At 36.9% G+C, this 9,793-nt stretch overlaps 1 protein-coding gene across 2 annotated transcripts in view; it reads right to left on the reverse strand.

The window, feature by feature from the left end:
* The window catches only part of CTNNA3 (catenin alpha 3), a 1,635,386-nt gene extending 1,631,171 nt beyond the window's left edge, over nucleotides 1-4,215 (reverse strand). For both annotated transcript variants that reach the window (XM_029931758.1, XM_029931757.1), the window contains exon 1: nucleotides 4,084-4,215. The gene's annotated coding sequence lies outside the window, so the exon portion shown is untranslated. The remainder of the gene's footprint in view (nucleotides 1-4,083) is intronic.
* Between the last annotated feature and the right edge of the window lie 5,578 nt (nucleotides 4,216-9,793).

The raw sequence follows: 9,793 nt of genomic DNA on the forward strand, positions 1-9,793 counted from the left end.
CATTCAGACTAATTTAATTTTCCTCTCTTTTTATGATATCATTGCTAAAGAGGGTAAATTCATTTCAACAAAACAATCTTCTGTGAAATCTTTTTTGACAAGATAAAGGCATGTAAGTTGTCTCATACACTATTGGTTTGAGTGTATACTGGTAAAATATCTTTTGAAGACATGCTGGCAATATGCATAAAATTTTATATGCACAAATTCTTAGACTAAGCAATGCCACTTTTAGGAATCTAAACATATATACAAAGATGTACATCATAGACTACAGTATTGTTTGTGGTAACCAAAAGCTGGAAACAATCTAAATGTTTTCTTAAAGAAATCATATTGGATCAAATGAATAAACATTTGGATGAAAAATTAACATAAAACTGACTCCCAGCCTCACTCCTTTGCTCAAAATCAACTCCAGATATAGCAAAGACTAAAATCCTGAAAGAAGTATAAGTGAATTTATCTATTACACATTTATGCATACTAGTTGAAACGGTCATCTAAGCAAACACAAAACCCAGAAGTTATAAGGAAAAGGTTTAAATTTTTGAGTACAAAAATCTTATTTTCTGCACAATTTAAAAATAAAACTTAAAAGTCAAAAACTAAACAGACATATTAAATATGTTAAACAGACAAAAAGCTTATCTTCTTAATTTACCTTGGAGGGATAAAAAGAAAAAAGTGGACAGAGGATGTAAAAAGGCATTCTATGTAAAAAGAAATATAATGGGCTAATAAATATTTTTAAATTGCTTAACTTTATTCATAATTAGTTAAATACAAATCAAAAGAACAGATATCATTTTAACCTACAGGACTGTCAAAAGGAAAATTTTTGAAAGAATGTCATCAGTGCCAGTTAGAGTTGGGGACATAAGCTCTTAGCATACAAGTAGTGGGGATATAAATAGATATGAACTTCTTGGAAAGAAATATGACAAAAGCTGTCAAATTTTAAATACTGCATACTCTTAACTCTATGACTGATATTACATGAGCAACCAATAGTGCCTACCACAAGTTATTTGGTTCTAAAAACTAGTATTCCTTTGCTATCTCATACTGAGAAAACAGAATTGCAGAATCTAACCAAAAAGCAAGTTAATCTTGCAAACTCCCACAGAAGTGTGACCTATGAGCTCCAGCCCTGGACTAAGACAGATGATGATACCACTTCTGGGGAATCACAGAGAAATCAGTTTTACTTCCTTTCTCCCTTCATCCCCAACCACAAACACACACACACACACACACACACACACACACTAGAAGCCAAGGCCTTTATTTGATTTACTAGTATCTATCTCCAGCACTAAGAATAAAGTTTGTTACACATGTCATCTAGAATAAATGAATTAATTAATTCCAAAGCCAATACCAGATTAGATTCAATATAGAGCTTTTGGCAATCCTGCCTCTTGGTCATTCTGAGGGTTCTCAATGAGCTAATTCAGGGCCACTTTGCATTAATACCACCTCCAGAAATCTCATCAACTGAAACTTACTAATTCATTTATTATCTAATTAATTGTACACCTCCATCCCAATTCCCTCCCCCTTATGCAGGTAAATGCTATACAGGGTAATTTAAGCAATGCTATCCCAAGTACAGTCTACAATGATATAAGGAGTTTGCAAGAATATAAATCAATTACTATTTCTTCTAAAAAGCCTTGCTACAAAGTCTTAGGGCACAAATGACCTACATTCTGGTACAAACTTTACTCCTTTCATAGACCAATCACAGATTGAGAACTACTGATTAATGCAGCTAATATAAATTAGGGCCCAAAGTGCTCAAGTTCCTGTATTTGAGGACCTTTTTTTGCACTAAACATTGCCTTCTCCATCAAATCTATTTCCCCACTGATGAAGGAACCTGAAGCAGAAACAAGTATACTGGTCAGGATAATGAAAACGGGAAAAAGAGGTAGAAGTGGGTGTGCCAAATAAATTTGACCTAATTTACAATTTGCCACATAGAAACTTAAAATCATTTCTCAAACCCTGGAAGTTCATGACTAAATTGGTAGCAGATAAAATTGGCTGCATCCAGGCACCAATAATATAGTTAAAACCAGTAATTAAGCAGGTGAGAATCACATGCAACAGCTAATAGTCCTGCTCACTTTCAAAAACTCTGTAGTCTCAATGATCTGTCACCTTCCATTAGATTTGCCACTTGGCTAAACTCAGGAGTTCCACCCCACGGTACCATGTCACTTAAAATCCAGTATCCAAACAAAAATCAGAAAATAACATTTCCTGAATCTCTAGATGAACATTCCCAGGAGCCAGTGATCCTTAAATAAACCCTATTTTTTTTTAAGTCTTCATTACAAAGCACATAGTTTCTCTTCAGGCAAGATCGAGGGCCAACTTCTCAAACCTTAATCCCTTCTATTCCAAAGAAAAATAAAAACACACAGACAGCAATGCATAGGGATGAGAAAAGGGAACTGCTATCCTTCCTTAGCTTTGGTATTCCTTTAAATATCACTGAAAAATAAAACTGCACAATTAAAAAGATTTTAATAGAGGCAGAATATATTCTTTAAAAATTTACAACCCTATACCTCAACTCATCTCCCACCAAATAATACTGATATCTCTATACTCTCTCTGCTGTGATTTCTCTGGTCAGCCACCACTTCCAAAAGTCAAATAGTTTTATTGGCCACCAATTCCTTGGCCTTTTCCTTCAATATAGTCTATTTCTACAACCATAGCTCCTAATTTCAACCATAACAAAATTAAAACTTCACTATCTTCTCTGACTCCCTCTATGGTATTGCTGTAATTCATCTTAAAGCCATGTACAGAAAAAAGACTAAAAGGAAATTCATCAATGAGATTACAGGTAATTATTTTTTGTGTGTGTGCTTTCAAAATCCCTACAATGAATTCATATTATTTTTACAATGAAAACAAATTTTACTGTAAAATCCAAATATTTTACTCAAGTAAGAAGGAAGACACAGATTATGTATAGGAGGGTAACACATGGAAATAGCTGTGTCTATACTGTCTGTATTTTGAGTTTTTCCATTTAACAAATTTGTCCTTTGCTAATACTGAGGTCATTTTTATAGTGAATAATGAAATTTTAACAGTGCATACAAATACACCATTCACATGTTACTGTTGATAATCCACATCTCCAAATCACAACTATTTTCAAAATGTTGAGCTTTCAATATGTCTAAATAAGTTAATAACCACAAACTCAGACCCAAAGCTAATGTGAAATCTTATTTTTCGTACTTGCATGCTTTAAGCAAATCACTGTACTTCATGTATCTTCAAAGACACGGTAGCAGGCTTTCTTAGTGGTGTCTATCAGTGACTCAAACCTGTACAATCGATGAACTAATTTCTTCTGGTTTCTACTTACACTCAGTGCTTCCAGTTCTGTCCTCAGTGCGACTGAAGGCAACTGTTCAGTCACTGAGGCCGCATCAAACAGTGCCTTATTTATACATTATTATTACATTTCACATGGTGTGATTTTTATTTGACTATAAATGGTGGTAAACCAGTTCTGAGAGAATTCGACCTCTTGATATTACTGCCAATTATTAAACAAATACATGAGCAAGATATTAAATTCAGGAAATAACGCTTTTTCCACTATCTCATCTGAAAAATCTTCCATTTACTGTGAACAACGTTTTGGTTGAAAGTAAAATCCCTTCAGACATTCTGTCTTTGCTTCCTTTTGCCCCAGCCCCATGCCAAAGCACAAGCATCCAGGCCGCATCTTATCTTTTCCTGCACAGTATTGCAATCGGCTTTTTATAGCCAGAAACTCTCTGAATGCAAAGCACGACCTTGGCTACTAGCTTCCCCTGGCACTGGTTTGAAAGTTATTTATAACTTTAAAATTAGCATGAAAGCCTACATTTCTCATCATAACTACTCAAAACATTCCCGTTTTATATAATAGTGTGATGTACTTTAATTCAGAAGGAAATCCCACATTTCAAAACTACGATATATAACTAAGGCAGAGCAATTCAACGCAGCAACAAGAACGCACCCAAGTCCAGCTCTTCTCTTTACAAACTTGTCGCTTACCTTTCTGTTGCTTTCTATAAAGCAATGTTTTTAAACTTCGGCTCTTGTAGGGAATTTTCCAAAGAGTTTTGGGGGGGAAAAAGAAGAAGAGGGAGAAGACTTCTTAGTCAGAGTTACAGAGTACCAAATCAAGAGGCAGTGGTAGTGGGGTAGTCACTTTAGCTGAGCGTCATTCACCCAGGATAAGAAAGAAAGGGGAGGTTACAAACCAGGGTGGGTGGTATCTAATCCTGAACTGCTAGTCACTGACCTCACTGACAACTTGTTACTGAAAATACTCCGTTGAAAAAGGCCAGACACATACTTTGCCTAGAGATCTATAAACATAGCTGTCAAGACGCTCTGAATAAGTTAGATTTGCATTTCTCTAGTCCCTCTCCAAAATAAGGACCTCTATACATCTCATTAAAGCTGAAGACTGGAATTATGGAGAGTGGAAAAAATGAGAAAGCAGGGATAATAGGAATCCAAGAAATCCATACATCAAAAGATCAATTATGTAAAATTCAGTGTCTTCAGTGTCACATCTGAGACAGTGCTTTTGCTCTGAAATCTTACCTGTCTCATATACTAGCACCAAGTATCACACTCTGTGCTCCCAGAATTTATGGCAAACCACATTATTATCAGTATAAAGCATGTACAGTGAAGATTTACTGAAAACTCCACAGTAAAACCATTATTAAAGTTATCAAAAAACAGTCTTCTCCAACAAAAAGTTTTTTGCTATGACTGTTCTTTTTCGTATCTCCTCTTGCCTTTTCTGATATCTTTCCCTCAGTACCCTAACATTCACTGGAACAAATCTTGCAGGTCCCTGTCTTATGATTTATCATTTCACCAGTTCCTTGATTCCCCACTGGAACCCATACCACATTTCCTTCAACACTACCACTTCTGTGACTTTCTTCCAACAGCTTCTAAAACAACAGGTGGCATCTGTCCCTTAAAAAGGACTACTCCACTGTATCTTAACTATACTGGACTTAAAATTTCTTAATATATACTTAATGAGGAAATAGAAGAACCATTCACTTGAGTTTTGGCATTCTTGTTCTTAAAAAAAAAAACAAATTCAAAATAAAAAGAAGACGTTTATTTGTTAGCTCCACAGACACTTAGAACAAATATTAGGGAGCCGAGATGAAAGGCAGGGTCTGGGGACTGTCAGAATCAACGATGAAAGGAGATTCATTTTATATGATTTCTAGGAAAATCGGCAAATAACTGTATTTTTACGTAGCTTCCTTTAAAATGTTTATAATTGGCATTACATTTATCTTGAGATTCTTAGTTGCTGGCAGACTATCCTCCCAGATTTTTTTAAAGCTGCTTTTTTCCCCTGGAGAATCAAGGAATAGCCTCTTTTCATACTGAAAACAAAGACTAAGTTTTATGTCTCCCAATCCATCTTTTCTTGAATAAAGAATTCACTTGACACTTGTTTTAGAGCTTTTATAATGAATGTTTTCTAAACCCAGATTGTTGAACTGAGCCCAAGATAAGATATCCAAATTCTATTATGAACCAGTCTGCCCCCACTGTAAAACCACAAATAAGTTACTTACCTGCTCTGTACCTCTCTTTTCCATCTGCAAAATGGAAATGAAAACTCCTATTCTTTTGATCTACTTTGGGGGGGGGGGCATATGTGAGGTAAATGGACAAAATCTGAAGTGCTGAAAATTATCTAGAACTTCTCAAAGATAAAAACAATTACAGTACTTTGTGTTATTAAAACAATAAATATATTTTTAAAGAGCTCTAGAGAGGTTTTTTTTAGTTCCCTCATAAAAATATAAGATGGATTTCAGTTGAAGTATTTCCCACTATGGCCACAAGAGGTCCTCTTCCTAGCAATTCAAACCACATCAGATTTGATGAGCAGAGGCCCCAGGATTCCCTGTATTTGTATCAGTTGGCTGAGAAAAAATACAGATCACCTATGTCACATTTCCATAGCTAACTATAGGCTGGCAAACAAAACCGGAGAAATCTGGCTTTCTCGGGGTGATCACTGAAGCCTGCTGAACACTAAATCGTTCCTGTAAACGACACAGCCACTGCATTTTGCACCCTGGCCCCCTTCCAGCTTTTCACAGTAATTCCTTTTTGTAACCTTGCCCAGTCTTGTTCAGTATTTATTCTCCTTCCCTATTTACTTGTTTCCTTTCTTTATACTTTTCAAACTTTAAATTTTTGGCTCACATTGCTCTTGCAAGCAAAGGTTAGGGGTAAAGGAGCTGGGAAAAAAGAGAGAAGAGAGAGAATAAATCAAGGCAGCTGTAGCAATCTTCCTGAGGTAATCAAAAGTGTGTCTGGCCTCAGACAAAGTCACTCAACCATGTGTACTGAGAGGTCCCTTGATGTGGAGCCCTATGTTAGAAGCCAGCTAGAACATCAGAGGCACAGAAGGGAAGCCTCCAAAAAGAAAATAATTCTCTCTCTATCAGGAGGCCCTCTTGGAAAATACACCCTCCAGGAAACAGTCAGTTTTTCAATCAGAATAGAATATCTTTTCTTCTTTTCACTAAAATACCTTAAAGAATGAATATAGCTTTTGCATGAACCATGAGTCCACTTTATTCTATACATGATACCTCAAAATTTCAGACAATTTCAGGTTGGGGCTTCAAAAAATATGCGATTTTCTGAACAGCTATAACACCTTTTCAAGATGAGATTTAAAACTAAGAAGAATTTGTGGTAATTAAAATTATCTTATTCCAAAAAATATGTGACAAATAATGCTGGCACTTTGTTGGGTGTTTTAGATGAAACTAAATGAATCTGTTCCTATTTCAAAGATCTTATATACTGCAGCAAAAAGATGCTTCCCACTCTCCCTTCCCACCTACTCTGTTATTAGCTACGAACCAACTCTCTGGCCTCACAGAAAAAAACAGGAGCCACCTGGGGAAGTTGCTGGTGCCTTCTCATTATCAAATCTATAAAACCGCCCGCACTGAGTCCCACCTTCTCTGGCTTCCTTCCTATTATAATGCAAACAGTATCCTTGCTTCTTTCAAGAGCTAGTCTCTCCTCCTTCTTCTCCCCCTTCTCAAAGACTCCGCTCCTTCCTAATCATTTCATGAACCACATTATCACCCTTTCTCCAATGATCAGCACAAAATATGCCATGAAACCTCAAACTTTAAAATATCCAACCAACCAAAGCATTAGCCTCACCCTACCAATCCTCCCAGTTCTCTGTTACCTTTATCACAATACTTCCCAAATAAGCTATTCACCCTCCCTACAGCTTCAACTGTCATTCTTTCCACACCTACTTCCGTCCCCTTCACTGCCATAAAGGCCGTCTACCACCAACTTACGTGTGGCCACATCCACACTGTCACCTCAGAGTGGACCTCATCCAACCCTACGACTTTAGCGGAGATCTGTAATAAAATGTTAAATGGATTTTTCCTGTTGTGCAGAAAATTAAGCCACCTGTGTACACTGCATGCTAAGGAATTTCTAATAGTTAGGGATACACACCTCATTCAGGGCTTACTAAGAAGCAGTAAAAACAGAGCTACGTGGTCCTCTTCTCCTGTTCCCTCTCCTAGCCCCACACTACAGGAAAAGTTAAGGGATTTGAAAAATCAAAGGAACAAAGCCAACTAAATCTCTCTTCTTGAAGATACCAGAGCAGAAGTAGCAAGAAAAAAATCAGTCTTGCCCCTTCCCATTTCCAAATCCCTCCTGAAGACACCTGGTCAAGTCCAAGTCCCTTGAGAAGACACCTGGAGGAAAAAGAAGACATAGGATTTAAACTGGAATAAAATGGAACTTTTAAACTGGACTAAGTAGCCTTTAAAGCACTGCAGTAAGTGGCAGGAAAATTATGAAGCCAACCCAGAATGTCATTAAAAAATAAGCAAAGTGAAATTGGACAAATTAATTGTTCACTGAGTTCACCACTCATATATCCATATGACAGCAAATTCCAAATCTGTATATCCTCAACCCAGACCTCCCTCATGAGCCCCAGAGGCATACATCCAACTGCCTTCTTCATTTGGATAGCTATTAGACCTTTCAAACTTATTATGACCCAAAAAAAAGCACTCTTGATGATGCCTCTCAAATATACTTCTGTCACTCACATTCCATTAATTGGTATCATTGTCTCATTGCTTAAGCTAAAAGCTAGCAATCATCCTTCATCCATTCTTTTCTCTCAAAATCATCAAGAATTTCCATTAATCCTACTTCAAAAAGTTCTATCTCCTCTGCCCAACTATTTTGAGGCATCTGCAATCTATTCTCCACATAGCATCTAAATGATCTTTCAGAACACAGCTTAGCTCACGCTGTTCTCCTGCTTAATATCATCCAAGGACTTCCTGTTACTCATAGCAAAAAATCCAAATTCTTTAACAAATCTACAAGGCCCTCTGTGATATGGCTCCTGTATACCTCTTCCACTTTCACTTATAGCACTCCCCTCTCCAGTTCACGGACTTCAATTATATCTTCTACTCATAAAATACTCAAGCTTATTCTTAGGACTGTTGCACTTACTATCCCTCTGCCTGAAATCATTTCCTCCCAGCTATTTATATGTCTGGCTCATTTTCATCCTTCACCTTCTCATAGAGGTATTACTTGATTACCTCACCTCACTGCCCCCAGGTAAGACCACAGCCTTGCATACTTATTTGTTTGCTTGCATATGCTGTCTTCACCAGGGGAACGAATACTAGGGGAAGCAGCATAGTTCATAACAGTATGGCATATGCAAATGAACTATAATACAAGGTAAAGCATCAATAGCTCTGGGATTTCAAAGGAGGAAGAGAGAACTCAGAAGAGGATAATCCAGGAAATTTTCCTAGAAGGAGTTATATTTGCCTTAGTGCAGAAATGAATAACATCAGCAAAATAAGAGAATGGTGTTCTATTAATTTTATTTATCAAATATCCTTCAAATCCATTGCCTCTCGATCTTTACAGCTACTACCCTGCCCTGGTACAAACATCTATTGTGTTTTGTTTGTTATCATTATATATTATATTTACCACCAAATTTCTTCTTCTCCATGCACTTTGTGTAAACTCAAATACAGCATTTAAATGCTAGTCAGGTTATATTTAAAGGTAAAATCAAATATCTCAACTTAACTATTGAGAACTACTGAAAGTGACACTTTACCTTTATTGCCTTGGTGATAGCAGAAGGGCAAAAATTAATGTTTTTCTCATTAATTTTTCTCATTTAATTTTCTCAGAGTGCCATGCCTCAACTTTGACGGCCCATCTTGCTGTTTGTCAATAGCCTTAACAAGCACAGTAATTACAGTCAATCATGTCTGCTTTAGTCCATCGATTACTCTGTTACTTCTTTTTCAACTTGTTAATGAAAATTCCCAGCTCAGACCTTCTTGGTGACATTTCTTTTATTAATTAACCACCCTATTGGTCCCTTGCATATATTAATAAACCACAGCTTCCAGTATTGATGGTTCTAAAACCAACTTGCTCTTGCAGCTTTGAAAATCATTTTTAGGGGTGCCTGGGTGGCTCAGTCAGTTAAGCCTCTGGCTGAAAGGACACAGGTCTGAACCAAACTGACTCCATGACAGGCTTTAAGTTTCCCCTCTGTCCTTGAAGGCCTAAGTTTCGGTTTCCCAAAATCATTAGACAATAAAAGGGCACAAATTGCTCAACAGGCGACCCCCTTCGCAGCACCCAATCAGAAGCA

The sequence above is a fragment of the Suricata suricatta genome, chromosome 2 (genome assembly GCF_006229205.1).
Source record: "Suricata suricatta isolate VVHF042 chromosome 2, meerkat_22Aug2017_6uvM2_HiC, whole genome shotgun sequence".
Taxonomy (NCBI): domain Eukaryota; kingdom Metazoa; phylum Chordata; class Mammalia; order Carnivora; family Herpestidae; genus Suricata; species Suricata suricatta.